This window comes from Portunus trituberculatus, chromosome 8 (assembly GCF_017591435.1).
Source record: "Portunus trituberculatus isolate SZX2019 chromosome 8, ASM1759143v1, whole genome shotgun sequence".
Classification (NCBI taxonomy): Eukaryota; Metazoa; Arthropoda; class Malacostraca; order Decapoda; family Portunidae; genus Portunus; species Portunus trituberculatus.
In genome coordinates, this window is record NC_059262.1 from 2435001 (window position 1) to 2452500 (window position 17500).

Below are 17500 nucleotides of genomic sequence, written 5' to 3' on the forward strand. Positions count from 1 at the left end.
ATTTATCATATTAACCCCTTCAGTACTGGGACACATTTCTACCATGAGATTTGTGTACCATTAGACCATTTTATTGACTTTAGGAATGATATAAGGAGGTCAGAAGATTAATGGCCACAGTCTTCACTATTTTAACCCCTTCAGTACTGGGACACATTTTTTTACCATGAGATTTGTGTACCATTAGACCATTTTATTGATATCAGGAAGGGTCTATGGAGTCAGAAGATTAATGGCCACAGTCTTCACTATTTTAATCCTCCCACACAAGTTTCTAAAGCAGTATAAAATGGTCTAATGGTTCACAAATCTCAAGATAAAAATGTGTCCCAGTACTAAAGGGGTTAAAATAGTGTAGACTGTGGCCATTAATCTTCTGACCTCCATAAACCCTTCTTAATGTCAATAAAATGGTCTAATGGTGCACAAATCTCAAGGTAAAAAAAAAATGTGTCCCAGTACTGAAGGGGTTAAAATAATGACTGTGGCCATTAATCTTCTGACCTCCATAAATCCTTCCTAATGTCAATAAAATGGTCTAACGGTGCATAAATCTCAAGGTAAAAATGCATCCCAGTACTGAAGGGGTTAATGTGTCTTAATTCATCATATCCCTTCAGTATTCCTCAAAGGTGTTCTCTGTAGTAGTGTATACAGAGTCACTGAGAAGGTCATTGTACTCTTGAAAAAACTGTCTTGTTATTAGTAAGTGTAATATGAAAATTGTGGAGAAGCTCTTATGAACAATGGTGTGTGTGTGTGTGTGTGTGTGTGTGTGTGTGTGTGTGTGTGTGTGTGTGTGTGTGTGTGTGTGTGTGTTTGTCTCTCTCTCTCTCTCTCTCTCTCTCTCTCTCTCTCTCTCTTAACCCTCCCTTCCCCTCCCATCTCCTTCTCTCTTATACACTCCTCTTCCTCACTTAATTACTTCCTCTCTCTCTCTCTCTCTCTCTCTCTCTCTCTCTCTCTCTCTCTCTCTCTCTCTCTCTCAGTGAGTTAGTACCTTTTCCTGAAAATCAATAACTTGTAACTTTTGTCTACCCCTCATCCCCTCTCTCTCTCTCTCTCTCTCTCTCTCTCTCTCTCTCTCTCTCTCTCTCTCTCTCTCCTTCCTTTGTTTTCTTCATATTTTTATCTTACTCATCAACTTCCTCTGACCCACACTCTCTCTCTCTCTCTCTCTCTCTCTCTCACATATTATCTCTTCTTTTGGTCATCTTTCTGTAAACTTCCCAACACACACACACACACACACACACACACACACACACACACACACACACAGTAAAATAATGGTACAGTTTTCTTTTTTCTTATATTCCACCTCATAAATGAATAAAATAATAGCAAGAATTAAAATCATATATATAAAAAAAAGTGTTGGTTGGAATAATGGCAATGATATGAAGTGTGAAAAGGTCAGGTTTGCTTTGCTTTGGAAGTGAAATGTACTGCTTCTGATAATGCCTGTAGTAATGAAGAGGGTTTAAATGGACCTTTTGCAATAATAATAATAATAGTAATAATAATAATGTATATACAGAAAGTCATACAAGTTCGTCTTTTCAGAATAAGAAGTACCAACCTAACATTCCGCAAACAACACTAAGGCTGGTAATCTCCAACACTTCTGCTCCATAGCTCCACTGTTTACAAGCCTTTTATTTCAATGCACTCAAGTTTTTAAGGTGTTTTTTCTAGTTCTAAAGGCAGAGTGACAAGATTTCTACATTATTAACTGGAGAAGCACTCTTGAAAACACCGCTAGTCATCTCTGTGGCCTCGAAAAATAGTTATAGTAAGGATAAATGGTTTTTTAAGGGTGTTTTTACAGTTCAAGAGGCAGAGTGACAAGATATCTACATTATTAACAGGAGAAGCACTCTTGAAAACCCCGCTAGTCATCTCTGTGGCCTGGAAAAATAGTGATGGTGAGAGAGCAGAGCATTTCTGAATACAGGCTAGTCACACAAAAACAAGTAACAATCACACACAGCGTCTCGTAAACATAATAAAGACATCGGCTGTACAATTCACAAAACAACTCCTAATATAGCCTGGAAAGAGAGAGAGAGAGAGAGAGAGAGAGAATTAGCATATTTCGTAGGTTATGACAGTACATCTTTCAAAACTCAATGTAAAAGTCATAATTCTCCTCACAATTACCAGTACATCTTTCAAAACTCATAAAAAAAACATCAATATTCTTAGTAACATAAATATACATTTTCAACCCATAAAAAAGTGAATATTCTTAGTAATACAATCTTATACATCTTTCAAAACTCACTGATCATAATTCTCCTCACAATTGCCAGTACATCTTTCAAAACTCATAAAAAAACATCAATATTCTTAGTAACAAACCTATACATTTTTCAAAACTCATAGACAAGTGAATATCCTTAGTAATACAATCTTATACATCTTTCAAAACTCACTGACAGTCGAAATTCTTCTCGTCACCACCTACACATCTTTTCAAACTCCTTAGAAAAACATAAATCTTTCTAGTACTAATTACCAACATCTTTCAAAGCTCCCTGGTCATAAATCTTCCCACAATTGCCAATACATCTTTCAAAACTCAATAGAAAAACATAAATCTTCCTAGTACTTATTATCGACACATCTTTCAAAACTCACTCGTCATAATAATTGTTCTCATAACCACCGACACATCCTCTGAAACTCATTAAAAGACTTGAATATTCTTGGTAACACAAACCTATGGCTGTCAAAACTCACCTTAAGTCGTAAATCTTCCAACAATTTCCTATACATCTTTCAAAACCTCATCAGAAAACCGTAAATTCCCAGCAACACAATCCTATACATCATTCAAATCTCACCATAAGTCATAAATCTCCTCACAATTCCCTATACGTCCTTCAAAAGCTCATCAGAAAACCATAAATCTTCCCAGACAAACAAGCCTATACATCTTTCAAAACTCACCCAAAGTCACAAATCTCCTCACAATCACCCAAACACCTTTCAAAACTCACCCGAAGTCACAAATCTCCTCACAATCACCCAAACATCTTTCAAATCTCACCCGAAGTCACAAATCTCCTCACAATCACCCAAACACCTTTCAAATCTCACCCGAAGTCACAAATCTCCTCACAATCACCCAAACACCTTTCAAAACCCACCCGAAGTCACAAATCTCCTCACAATCACCCAAAACACCTTTCAAATCTCACCCGAAGTCACAAATCTCCTCACAATCACCCAAACACCTTTCAAAACTCACCCTAAGTCACAAATCTCCTCACAATCACCCAACATCTTTCAAAACTCATAAAAAAACATGAATATTTTTAGTAACACAAACCTATCCAGAATAAAAAGCAATGAAACAAGATGAGGGAAGCACAGACACAAAGGGCAAGCTTCCTGACCTATATCTGACCTGACCTGACCTATACACCTTTCAAAAGTAACTGCAAACACACAAAAACCATACACCTTTTCAAAGTACCCCACACAAACACACGACAAGGAATACTGACCAAATAAAACATATCCCACACACGCACGCAAGCACACACACACACAGGGCATTGTAAACAGTAGGAATTAGATAACACCACTTTAACATTCTTAATAAAATATGAAAACCACAAACCTAGACTAGTGAAGTGAAGTGAAGTGAAACCTAACCTAACCTAACCTAACCTATCATAACAATAATAAAAATAAATAAATAAATAAATGAATAACTATACCAAACTTTTTTTTATGTCTAATTTAACTTAACCTAACTTAACCTAACTTAACTAATTCAATCCAGCCTAACCAAACCTAACTTACCCTAACAGTATCTAACGTAACCATTCCCTTTAATTCAACCTAACCTCTTAAAACACACCCTAAGAAAGTCAACACATAAATAAATAAAAAAAATAAATAATTAATATAAAAAGCCTAACCTAAATTGATCCAAACACTTGACCTAACCTAACCTAACCTCTTAAAACACACCCAAAGGAAATAAATACATAAATAAATAAAATACGGAAAAAAACTAACCTTACCTTATTAAATTGACCAAATACTTGACCTAACCTGACCTAACCTCTTAAAATGCACCCAAAATAAATTAACAAAATAAATGAGTAAATAAATAAATAAATATATAAAACCTAACCTTACCTTATTAAATTGACCAAATACTTGACCTAACCTGACCTAACTTGACCTGACCTACCTCATCACCACAGTTCAAGTTAACATTGGGTCCCCTTGGGGTCAGCAAACAGATACAAAGGTCAAGGTGAGGGAAGGCAGGTGTGAGATGACCTTTTGACCTGACCCCACCTGACCTAACCTAACCTTTACATTGTCATTCTGTATTTCAAGCCAGTGTGTGTTTGTTTGGTAACGAGTGACATATATTTAGTTGTCATTCATTTATCTATTTATTTATTTTTTACATCAACAGAGAATCTATTTATATATACATTCATCCATTTACTCATTTCATTTCTTTATATTTGAGGGAAGAAATGGAAAATAACTAATAAATATGATTGTAATAGTTAATTTTTGTAACACTAATGGTTGTAGTAACGTGTTAAATGAAAGGTGACGTGGTGAGGTGAGGTGACGTGAGGTGAGCTGAGATGACGTAAGTTAAGGTAAAGTAAGGCAAGGGAATGTAAAGGGCAAGATAATGTAAGGTTAGGTAAGGTAGGAACAGAACACCTACAATACAAACTTGAGCAACTTAGTAACATATCAGTAACACAACACACAACTAAACCTTCCTAAAACTTAATCCAACCTAACCAAACTTCAACTAACTTAACCCAACCTCACCAAACCTAATACAAGAACACACACACACACACACACACACTTACAATATTTCACAAGGCAGCAGAAAGAATGGGGAGCTGACGGGCACAGTGGTGGATTAAGTAGGACACACTCAGTAAATTGGTAGCTAGGTTAGGTCAGGTTAGGTTAGGTGAGGTCAGGTTAGGTCAGGATTAGATTGGAATGGAGTGGGGTTGGGTTGGGTTGGGTTGGGTTGGGTTGGGGGTGTGTTAGGTTAGGTCAATGTTAGGGTAGACTAGGTTATGCCAAGGTTAGGTCAGGATAGGGTAGGGTAGGCAGTGGAATCGAGATAGGTTAGGCTATTACTAGATAGTTTGGCGTTAAGGTAGAGTTAGGTTAGGTTAGGGTTGGATAGGTCGACCTTGACAAATAAATATATGGATAAGAACAACTATAAGTCACAGAGTAGTAGTAATAGTAGTAGCAGTAGCAGTAGTAGTAGTAGTAGTAGTAATAGTAGTCGTAGCTTTCCTTACGTCGAAACTAACCCTGCTTGTTCCTATCGCTTCTTACTTTATCCTAATTCAAACCCTTAACAGTCCATCTATATCATCTATGGCTGTTTACAATCTCATTCCACTCACCCACCTGTACCACCACCACCACCACCACCACCACCAACTGTTCCATCACCTCTACCACCACCACCACCACTTATGTCCCTCTGTTCTCAAAAATCTACTCTATTCAACTCTGCTCTCTTCAAGTCAGTGTGTCAATCAAGCTTCCATTACTCACATCCTCAGTGCTCAACGTATCAGGGGACTGGCATTGAAGTGGGCCTTTTTATTCATTTATTTATTTTTTTCCCTGGTGAGATATTCCCTCTTGCATGTGGAAAAATAGTGTCTCATTGTCATTGATGTGTTTAAGAATCAAGCTGTAAGTTTATGTATGCGATTATCTATCATTTTCTTTTTATGTAATTCTGTATCTTTATCTTATTTTTGTTTTTGGTGTAACTATGTATCTTCATGTAAGTAAGTTTTTCTCTTTTTTTTAAGTTTATGTACCTTTTTGTAACTTTGTATATAATCTATTCATGTAACTTCCTGTAACTTTATGTATCTTATTCAAATCAACCACTATTTTCTGTGTATCCTTACTAAAACTGCTAAATATATCAAGTATTCTTATATTAACTCATTCTTAACACTGATCTACCTATGAATTAATATGTAACTTCTCTCTCTCTCTCTCTCTCTCTCTCTCTCTCTCTCTCTCTCTCTCTCTCTCTCTCTTTTCAAATCAGTTACTATTTTCCTGTGTTATTGTTCCTCTCCTTGCTAAAACTTCAAAATATATCAAGTTATTTCTTTTTTTACATTATTTTACATTACTTCATTCTTATTATTGATCCCTCCATGAATTAATATGTAACTCTCTCTCTCTCTCTCTCTCTCTCTCTCCAAATCCACAAATTTTCAACACTCCAGTCATTGATGTATTTATGAGTGTATATATAACTTTGATGTCTCCTTTTTAAAACCATTTATACTCAAATATACATAAAGATCAACTATACTGAGATCAGCACTATATATATACTAAGAGTAAGATTATATAGTAAAACCTTATATTATTTCTATTATTAAGACCACTGACTCAGAATGTTGTGTAGAGTGTCAATATAATAAACACCACCTCCCACCCTCCTCCACCTCTTCTGTACCACCACCACCACCACCACCTCTGTACCACCACTAAACTGTCTTCTTGTCACTTCAGTATCTCCGCCACTCCACTTAATACTTCAATCCATGACATTTCTCTTAATTAACCACACCACCACACCTTGCCACCACTCCACCACATCCTGCCACTCCACCAGTACACTCTGCCACTAACACCACTCCACCACCACACCCTGCCACTAACACCACTCCACCAGTACACACAGCCACTAACACCACTACACCCTGCCACTAACACCACCACACCCTGCCACTAACACCACTCCATACCCTGCCACTAACACCATTCCATACACAGCAACCACACCACCACACTGTCACCACCCCACACACCTCCACCACACCACTGCACTGCTCCACACTCTGCTATCACTCCACCACACCACCTCCACGACTCTCTGCCACCACACCACACACTGCCACTACACCAGCACCACCACCACACCCTGCCACTGCACCAACCCTATTCCCTGACCTTACCAACACACCACATCTTGTCCACCTCACCTTACCACAAAAATAACCTAACTAAACCTACCTCAACATAACCCTGCCTGCTTCCTTGCCTCCCTGCTTGCTTCCCTGCCTGCCTGCCTGCTTGCTTTCCTGCTTGTTTGACTCCCTGCCTCCCTCCCTCCCTCTCTCCTTCCCTACCTACTTTCCTGCTCCATTCACCTCCAGCCTGCCTGAATGAATGAGTGAACCTGGTGGTGATCCTCTGACCTTGCCATCTGACCTTGCCCCCTTCAAGTTCACTCACTATACACATACATACGTACGCACATACATACATACATACATTTAAGCATATTTATTCTGAGAGAGAGAGAGAGAGAGAGAGAGAGAGAGAGAGAGAGAGAGAGAGAGAGAGAGAGAGAGAGAGAGAGAGAGAGAGAGAGAGAGAGAGAGAGATGCAGGTGAATGGAAGGTTGAATACAATGTTGGTAGTAGTAGTAGTAGTAGTAGTAGTAGTAGTAGTAGTAGTAGTAGTAGTAGTAGTAGTAGTAGTAGTTAGGAATTTTCATGATTATTACTACTACTACTACTACTACTACTACTACTACTACTATCAACTACTACAACTGCCTTTGAAATATGTATGCCTTTCCTAATAACAACCCTGAAACTCATCTTGTAACAATAAAAATAACAATAACAACACTTGGACTACAAATTTACAAAGTGTGAATCAAAGTCTTTCTACATTATTCTCTCTAAACAGGACCCAACCCAACCTAACCTGCCACTAACACCATTCCATACCCTGCCACTAACACCACTCCACACCCTGCCACTCCACCACCACACCCTGCCACTAACACCACTCCACCAGTACACACAGCCACTAACACCACCACACCCTGCCACTAACACCACTACACCCAACCTAACTATAACTCAACCCAACCCAACCCAACCTAACCTGACCTGACCCAACCCAACTCAACGTAACCTTAATTTTAACCTAACCTAACCTATCCTACCCTACCCTAAATTAACCTAACTTAACCTAATCGAGTCTAATTTAACTATTTAGCCTAACCTAACCCAACTTAACCTAAAATGAGTGTATCTTAACCTAACTCAGTCAATATTATTATTAACACCCAGACCACTATCATTATAAACTCTGCCGTCATTATTTATCATCATCATCATTATTTACATCACTATTATCAACCAAATCATCATTATCACCATTAACATTATCTTTGACATCACTATCATCATCAACAACTTAGCCATTATCATCATTATTACCATTATCATTAACTTAAGCATCATTATCATCATTATTAACACCCAAACTTCATTATTACTAACCAAACTATCATTATTGCCATTATCATCAACTCAACCATCATTATCATTATCCTACCCATCATTATCATTAACAAAACCATCATCATTATCATCATTTTTATCAAAGCATCATTATTATCATCATCTTTAACTCAGGCATCATTATCATCATTATTATCAACTAAACCATCATCATCACTATTATTATTTTTCTTCCTTTATCTGGCAACACTGCACCAAACTAGTCTTGATCTAACTTAATTTAATGCATCCAATGATAACTATGCCATCTTCTTCCCTATCATCATCATCATCACCATCATTGTCTCATATCTTTATCTATTTCTCACTATTTTCACCCTTTCATGCCTTCATCTAACTGTCACTTCTTCTCCATCATTATCTTCATCGTCACCATCGTTATCCTCCATTTTCACCTTATCCTGCCTTCACATCAGTCTTTTCTGTATCATCATCATCATCATCATCATCGTTATCTTTCTTTTCACTCTATCTACACAGCTGACCTAACCTAACCTAATTTATCAGAGACCATCTTCTATTACCATTTGCCTTCCTTATTTTTCCTTCATTAACCAACACACACCGAGACAGTCTTAACGTGTCATTATCTATTTTTTCTACCTATCTACATGCCTTCCGAGTCTTTCCCTAACCTAATCTAACTTAACCTTACCTATCGTCTTCTATCATCAGAATTTACCTATATAATCTTAACCTAACCTAACCTAACCTAATCTCACCCATCGTTATCTATTATATTCTATCTATCCACTCTTAACCTAACTTTACCTATCATTATCTATCATCACAATTTACCTATCAACTTTTAATCTAACCTAACTGTCCTTTTATTTCTTCCCATCATCATTGACATCACCATCATCATCATCATTGCCATCACCACCACCACCATCATCATTGCCATCATTATTATTGTCTTTATTTTGCTTTTACTTCCTCTATCAGTCTTAAAATGTATATCTATTCATTTCCCCATCTTCTATGTATTATCTATCTACATCTGCCATCTCTTCTCCAAACCTTTATTTCTTCCCATCACCATCATTATCTATCAGTATTAACATGTATATCTATTCATTTATCTATCTTTTATTTATTTATCTATCTACATCTGACATATCACTTCTCTAAGCCTCTATTTCTTCCCATCATCATCATCATCATTATTATTATCTATTTGCTTCATTCACGTTTATCTATTCACTTATCTATCTTCCATTTATTTATGTCTATTTCTCACATATTCACTTCTATAAACTTTAATTTAACCCCTTCAGTAGTAAGACACATTTCCATATTCAATCTGCTTACTATTTGGTGATTTTGTACCCTTCAGAAACTTATGTGGGGGATTAAAATAGTGAAGACTGTGGACATTAATCTTCTGACCTTCATAGACCCTTCTTCATGTCAATAAATTGCCTAATGGTACACAAATCTCAAAATAAAAATGTGTTTCAGTAATGATGGGGGTTAAAATAGCGAAGACTTTGGCCATTAATCTTCCGACCTCCATTGATCATTCTGTCAATAAAATGCACTAATCATACACAAATCTCAAGGTAATAATGCATCCCAGTACTGAAGAGGTTAAAATAGTGAAAACTGTGGCCATTAACCTTCTGACCTCCATAGACCCTTCCTAATGTCAATAAAATGGTCTAATAGTACACAAAACTCAAGGTAAAAAAATGTGTTCCAGTACTAAAGGGGTTAAAATAATGAAGACTGTGGCCATTAATCATCTGACCTCCATAGACCCTTCCTAATGTCAAAAAAATGGTCCAATGGTACACAAATTTCAAGGTAAAAATGTGTCCCAGTACTGAAGGGGTTAAAGATCTAATTTCAATAGATAAGCTTGTTTATTGATTTATCTATCTATACAGCTTCATAAATCCTTCTTTTTTAACTTACAGTGTTATCTAATGCCACGAAATGTCATATTTATCATCACCACCATCATTATTTTTGTGTCTACCTGCATTACCTTCAGTCTGATAATGTAACGTCATCATTTTCGCTTGTATCATCACCATCATTTAACAGTTTCAATGCATCACCATCATCGTCACCATCACCACCATTATTATTATGTCTACCTACATTATCTTCCTTTCAATCACCAGTTTGTTGATCTAACCTCTCTATCACTCACTACTATCATCATCACCATCATTATTATTGATCACCTGCATTATCTTCCTTTCAATCACTGGTCACCAAAACTCGCTTCCATCATCACCATCATTTTACCCTTTCAATGCATCACCGCCATCACCATCATTTACCATTTCAATGCATCACTATCATCACCATCATTTAACCCTTTCAGTGCACTATCATCACAATCCCCATCATTTAACCCTTTCAATGCATCATCATCATCACCAATCAAGTGTTTCAATGCACCACCACCACCCTTTCAATGTGGCGTTAGATTACCCAATGTATATCTTAGTAACACACAAATAAGGAAGGGAAATCATAAGACTACATTTTAAACTTCTGTCTGTTTCAATATCTTAGCTGTCTTTATATACACTCGCCTGGTTTGACTGCTTGATCTAACCCAAACAAGCCTATCGTCTGTCTACTGCAAAATGGCTCCTGGATTTCAAACACATGTAGCTTATTGATAATGTGGTTGATTTGATGTAAATTATTGTTTTCTGTTGATTGACACACTTATTACAAGGACAGCTAATGGTTTTCCTCACGATCTGACAACCAAGCACTCCTCTAGACACTTTTCAAACCGAGATGCAGGAGCCACTTTAGAGTACACACACTATAGCCTGGTTTAACTGTTTAACCTAACCTAATCAAACCTACTCTAGTCTAACCTAACCAAACCCAAATCTAATCCCAAGTCAAAGCAAATCAAACCTAACCTAACTCTAATCCTAACCAAAAGTGAACAAAACCAAACTTAACCTAACCAAACCCATCCTAGTCTAGTCTAACCTAACCAAACAAATCTAACCCCAATTTAAAGCAAACCAAATCAAACCTAACCCAACCAAACCAAACTAAATTTAACCTAACCCAACCCAACCCAACTAGATCCAAACCTAACCTAACCTTAATCTAACCTAACCAAACGAAATTTAACCTAACCTTAATCTAACCGAGACAACAAATACCACAACACTGCCAGTCTCCAGGTGTGTATAGTGTCTTTCCTTCATCATATATAGTCGTATTGTATTCCAGTATACATAAATCTTTCCTAACCTCACTTAAGATATAAACTAGAGAGGCAAACGTGCGGCGATCTATTTTTATTGTATCATATCCTAGGTTGATCAAAATTATATCCTAGTCTTTTCTTGCTTGTTTTATATCTAACCTAACTAACCTTGATGACTCCACCCAAATAAACCTAACTCTTATTCTAACTGAGACAACAAATACTACAACAATATGACAGTCTACAGGTATTCCTCGCGTCTCATCTTCATCGTCAATGGTCATATTGTATCATAGCACATTATAAACCTCCCCTAACCTTACCTAACATAAACTAGAGAGAGGCAAACGTGAGGCGATCTATTCTTATTGTATCATATCCTAGGCTCATCTAAATTGTATCCTAGTCTTTTCTTGTTTGTTTTATTGTATCTAACCTAACTAACCTTGATGAATCTACCTAAATAAATCTCACTCATCCTATTTTATCTCAAACAAATACCACAACACTATGACAGTTTACAGGTATTCATTGCGTCTCATCTTCACAGTAACTGGTCCTGTCTTATTTAGAGATGTACCAATGCATCAGTATTGGTATCGGAATCGGCGGTATCGGCTCATTTTTTGGGTATCAGTATCGGTATCGGCTTATTTTATGCCGATACTTCCGATACCTTAAAGGAATTTACTACTTAGTGATATATTCGATATAAGATATTGATAATACCAAATTAATATAATACGGCATATTAAGTTTCCATGGTGATTACCGTATGTCATACAATACTGTTTTCTGTGGTAATAAGCCACAACCTAGAAATTAAGAATAAACTAAACTTTTTTTCTATTTAATTGAAAATATTAGGTGAAAGCTCATGTTTCTGAATTGGTCTACTAATCTCAGATGTCAGATGTCAGGTTTAATTAAAGAGAAACATACACAACAAAATGAGTTTCTTTTGCTAATATTTTGTGTCTATTTTACAATTTTAATAATTTTAGAAATATTTTTGATTGCCAAAATATTGTCAATAAAATTAATAATGAAAATGCACAAGACCAAATGGTCGCTAAAACCTAAGTAAGTAAGAATTTAAAATAACTGAGAAGAATCAGAAGACTGAGAAGATATTCATTCCAATTAGAATTCCAATTAGAACACAACCTAACCTAACTTAACCTTACCCAAACTTATCTTTTCTTCAGACCCAGAACTTTGTCAAACCTAACCTAACAATGCAAGCTAATCTAACCCAACCTAACCTCATCCAAAGTTATCTCATTCTATCTCATTTCGGACCCAAAACTTTAGCTCAATCCAACCTAACCAAAACCTATCCAAACTTAAACAAAACTAACCCAACCCAACCCAATCTAACCTAATCTTTACCCAATCTTACTTAACTTTTCCTCTTATTTAGGGCATGAGCTTAGGAAAACTTTAACCCAATCTAACCTTATCCAATCTTATCCACTCCTTATTTCAGACAAACTTATTATAACTCTAACCTAACTTAATCTTATCCACTCTCAACTTATTCTTATTCCAGACCACAAACTTAGCAAGACTAACCTTAACCTAACTTAACCCAAGATATAAATATTTTCCTAGTTCACCAAAACATGACCCAATATGCCCTAAGACTTTCACTCACACACACACACACACACACACACACACACACACACACACACACACACACACACACACACACACACACACACCTGACAGACACAGATGAAGAGAGGAAAATTTTTAGAAGCATATCCTGTTATAAAATGGAAAAGAAAAAGGAAAAAGGAGAAAAAGGAAAAAGCTGCTGTAAAAAGATAAAAGAAAATGGAGTTTAAAAGAAAGAAAAAAAAAAGAATTGCTGTAGAGAAAAGAGAAAGAAATAAAAAGGAGGAAAACACGGAACTAGTATTATTTTTGGGGGAGAATGAAAATAATCTTGTTTTTTCCTTTCCTTTTTTTCTTTACTCGGAAGAAAACTATTAAAACGATAAATAAAGTCTGTCCGATATTATGTAAAAAAAAAAAAAAAAAAGCCTTTATCATTTACTATAACTTATAACTTTGCTTAATGTAATGCAAATATCAACTTTCAAGAAAACTTTATAATAGCCAGCTTTTCTATACCCCAAAAATAACTAACTATTTTTTTTCATATAGATTAAATTAGGTGAGGTGAGGTCAGGTCAGGTAAGGTTAGGTACAGTAAGGTAAGGTAAGGATAGATTAAGTGAGGTGAGGTGAGGTAAGGTGAAGTTAGATTAAGTTAAGTTTGATAGTTGGATTAAGTCAACAGTTATATATATAGAGAGAGAGAGAGAGAGAGAGAGAGAGAGAGAGAGAGAGAGAGAGAGAGAGAGAGAGAGAGAGAGAGAGAGAGAGAGGAAAACCAGGAACAAGGAAAAAAAGGAAAAAACTCAAATGGGGAAACACAGAAGGAAACATTTAAGGCAGGGAAGGAAACATGCCACACTGACAGCAAACAATAAACAGGCAAACAAAACAAACAAAACACAACCTGCGCTTCATAACTCCACACATTTCCGTCAGAGTGGATTTAATTACATCACTGTTTACCTCCCTACTTATTACTGCCCCAGAGGAACTACAAACACACACACACACACACACACACACACACACACACACACACACACACACACACACACACACCAGCACTATGTAAAAATTTGTTAGACTATCACACTGAAATGCAAACTAGGGGAGGGTAAACAACCAAACAAATGAAGCAAACAAAAATACACTTCCCAATCATAACTAAAACTTCTTCTCTTCGTAAACAAACTTATTAAAACTGCGTAACTTTAATCTAACAGTTGTCATAATAAAAGCAAACAAAAGGAAGATAATGTATAAACAACTAGATTTCACCTTATTCACTACCTAAACTTTTCTCCTTCATAAACAAACTAAACAACACAAACAAAAGCAAACAATAGGAAGATTAAACCAAACTAAACCCAACTCTTTCCCATAATTTACTCTGGCAAACACGAATAAACTCGCCTTATAAAAACCCCACAGTTGTAAACAATATCAGTGTAAACAAACTTAGTCACTCACATAAATGAGACTTAATGGTGAAAACTATTGTAAACTGAACTAAAACACCTTATTTATTGAAGTAAACCAAATATACTAAGCAAACAATAAACAACACTTCTATTCCTCACTGCAAACAATATCAACAAAACCTGTCATTTCTCCTACAAATAAGTTACGTAAACAATACCAGAAACAAAACCTATCATATCTATTCTACAATCAATATATGTAAACAATATAAACAAAAATCCTATTATATTTATCCTACAAGCATGTAAACAATATAAACAACCTCATATAACTATCCTACAAGCATAATGTTATCGTAAACAGCATAAACTCGTATTATAAACAGTAAACAAAATGAGAGCATGTACTGGTGATGTAAACAAGATATAAACAAGTCACTCTAGTCTTGATGGCGAGCAGACAAAGGTATAAACAAGAGCCTTTTACTTACAGAGGTGTGCTGGAGGTAACACTGGTGAGGGCAAACAACAGGTGGCAAACAGGTCGTAAACAGTAAACAAAACACCACAAAACACTTCAAAAACTCACAAATTTGGTTTCAACACTTCCACGTAAACAAGATCAAAAATTTATGTGGGTTTTTCATCATTTGTTTGCATCTTGTTTGTTTGTTTTTCACAGTTCCTTCTTGAGTCACTGCAGGGTAAACAACACGATGGCTGGTGTAAACAGTCACGAGTCAGATACGTAAAAATTGTAAAAAGTAAACAATCTTGAGTTTTTTCATACGCACTGTAAACACCCACGATATGTAAACAAAAGTAACGAAACAAAATGCAAAAGTAAACAAGTACAAAATATAAACAATCTTGCCTTAACTTTTTTTCTTTGAGCACTTTATGTAAACACCCTCGATACATGTAAACAAAACAAACAATACAATGACAACCACTGATTCACAACCCTGTTCTTCAAAGTAAACAATGCGAATGACAAACAAACACCACAAACAAAACATCAAACACCATGACCTTTAAATCAGTAAAATGTAAACAAAACAAACACTTCCTAATAAACAACCAGTGTTATTTCCTCTCGAGTAAACAAGAAGAGCAAACAATCTGATACAAACATGACAAACAACCCAGACAAGAACTAACGTAACCCAAACAACAGCAAACAAGAACCAAACAAGACACAACCATGACAAAACCGTTACAAGAATTATTATGAACAACAAAATAGAAAAATAACACCCACTTTGCCGCCAGTCCCCTTACAGTACACTAAGGCAAACAATATACAAATAACGTAAAAATAGCAAACAAAATCTATACAAAATTGACCTAACTTAACCCAGCCAGCCCCAGGTCACTCCTAAAAACAAACAGCAAACAATACAAGTAAACAAGACCGAAAGATAAAAAAAAAACTGAAGCAAACAATGTAACCTGACCAAAACCATACGAAGTAAACAAGAACAAGACCCAAACATGACGAAATAAAATCTAATCTAAAAAAAAACAATAACTAAACAAACAAACCAACCTAACCCAAACAATAACAAGAAACAAACAAGAATTAGCCCAAAACAATCAACAAACCAAACCTACCAAAACAGTAACAAACAAAAGTAAACAAGACTTAAACATGTAAACAAACTCAACTTTAAAACGAGCAAACCAAACTTAACCTAACCTAACCTAACTTGACCCAGCTCGCTCCAGGTCACTCCTAAACCAAGCGTCCCCCAGCACGGGTCAGCGGGGTCTCGAGTTGGGTCACGGAGAACATCTTAGGTCACGGGGATCGCTCTTAAGGTTCCCGGGGCTGAGGGGGCGTGGATGGAAGCTGGAGGGGGCTGTGGGGGTGGGGAAAAAAGAATGGGGTACGTACTGTGTGTGTGTGTGTGTGTGTGTGTGTGTGTGTGTGTGTGTGTGTGTGTGTGTGTGTGTGTGTGTGTGTGTGTTTGGTTAAGGTGAGGTTAGGTTAAGTTAGGTCACTGTATGTATGTATGTGTGTGTGTGTGTGTGTGTGTGTGTGTGTGTGTGTGTGTGTGTGTGTGTGTGTGTGTGTGTGTGTGTGTGTCATATGGGTGGGGGCGTGTAGCACTGTCTTCTACCTGTGTGTGTGTGTGTGTGTCGAGAGAGAGAGAGAGAGAGAGAGAGAGAGAGAGAGAGAGAGCGTGGGGAGAGAGTGGTGGGGGTTGAGGAAGGCAGGGGTGGTGGGGGGGTAGGGGTTGTCGTACTAGCCTGTGTACGTATCCTAGATATTCATGTGCGTGTGTACGTTTTATGTTGTGTACACCAACCTCACCCCCCCATTCTTCCTGCCGTGTGCGACTCTCTCTCTCTCTCTCTCTCTCTCTCTCTCTCTCTCTCTCTCTCGTGTACGTATTCCTTCCCTGTGTGCGTATGTGTACGTGCGTATATATGTATGTGCGTATGTACGTGAAAAAACCTACATCCCCCCAGTATCACTCCATGTGTGTGTGTATGTATGTATGAGTGTGTGTGTGTCTGTGTACGTGGCTCTGTGTGTGTGTGTGTGTGTACAACTTGTGCGTCCCCCTGTATCCCCCCCACGCCCCCTCCCCCGCCACTGCTGCCGCTTTGTTCCACACCACACGAGGGACGTAACCCACACCCCACTCCACCCGCCCCACTCACCCACACCACGCCGCCCACGCCCCCCACACGCTGCCACCCGCCACCCACACGCCCCTCACGCCCACAGGGGAGGCACACACGCAGCACACACGCCCCACGGTCTGCAGCACGGCGTGGAGTGGGTCGGCGTGCAGCCCACTCCGTGTGTGTGGGATACGCCTGTGTTGGCCCCGGCTGTGTCCACTCCACCGGTGTCTGGC

At 37.4% G+C, this 17500-nt stretch overlaps 1 protein-coding gene across 7 annotated transcripts in view; it reads right to left on the reverse strand.

Moving 5' to 3' along the window:
* Window positions 1-17500, reverse strand: part of LOC123501028 (MOG interacting and ectopic P-granules protein 1-like) — a 37148-nt gene that overhangs the window by 19216 nt on the left and 432 nt on the right. Inside the window, exon 1 of one of the 7 annotated variants that reach the window (XM_045249585.1) lies at window positions 16335-16486. The exons of 4 other annotated variants lie outside the window; for them this stretch is intronic. The gene's annotated coding sequence lies outside the window, so the exon portion shown is untranslated. Of the gene's footprint in view, window positions 1-1582; window positions 2037-15121; window positions 15328-16334; window positions 16487-17500 lie in introns of those variants that run through there. 2 more of the 7 variants (XM_045249582.1, XM_045249583.1) reach the window with 2 other exon arrangements.